This window comes from Mandrillus leucophaeus, unplaced genomic scaffold (assembly GCF_000951045.1).
Source record: "Mandrillus leucophaeus isolate KB7577 unplaced genomic scaffold, Mleu.le_1.0 Scaffold562, whole genome shotgun sequence".
NCBI lineage: Eukaryota > Metazoa > Chordata > Mammalia > Primates > Cercopithecidae > Mandrillus > Mandrillus leucophaeus.
In genome coordinates this window covers 969,414-970,180 of record NW_012106053.1, presented here as the reverse complement: position 1 = coordinate 970,180, position 767 = coordinate 969,414, and positions in this window count along the sequence as shown.

Genomic DNA, 767 nt, shown 5'->3' with positions numbered 1-767 from the left:
CTTCAATCCAGTTCCCTGTACTACCTGGCATACAGCAGGTGCTTATTAAATGCTTGGCCCGCTGCTGGACTAAAGTCATTTGGTTTCACTGAACTCATCGTCTTTCTGGGAATGATATTACAAGAAGCTTTCACACCCACGCTGGAAGAACCTTTTGGCCAAAGAGTTCTTTAATAGTGATCAAATTGATCGAAAGAAGAGTTTTCCCACATGAAATGTGAATTCATTGGCATGAAATGACAGTCAGTTTCATCATAAGTTGTCTCCTGAGTAGAAATAGGAAGAGTAAACATGTACCACATCTTTCTCAAATGGAAGGAGCCTAGCTTCCAGCCAAAGGCAGGATTCATGATCCCATTTCTCTGCTTTGATTATCTTTAGAAATACAGTCACCAAAAATTAATTGCCAAGTAGTCTGCAGTGTGTGGACACCGAGGGCTTTCAGCCCAGGCCTGATACTGATACCTGCTCATCAGCACATTTGAATTACGTGGACTGTCAATAAATGCCTGGAACATTGTGAGCTTCGGGGACATGAAGTCCATTTACCACCAGGCAGCTGGCGGCCAGCACCAGATCCGTGCTCTTCTGAACTTTGGTGTAGCAAATGATTCTGCATGCCTTCCAGAAAGTGGCCCTAATTTGAATTCAAATCGTATTCATGGTATTGGCTTGGTGGCATTTGGAGGAGGGGACACCATGGCAGTAACAAGCAGGATGCAGGGACTCAGCAGAAGCAGGCGCAGGTACCTCCCAGGGGCCCACCC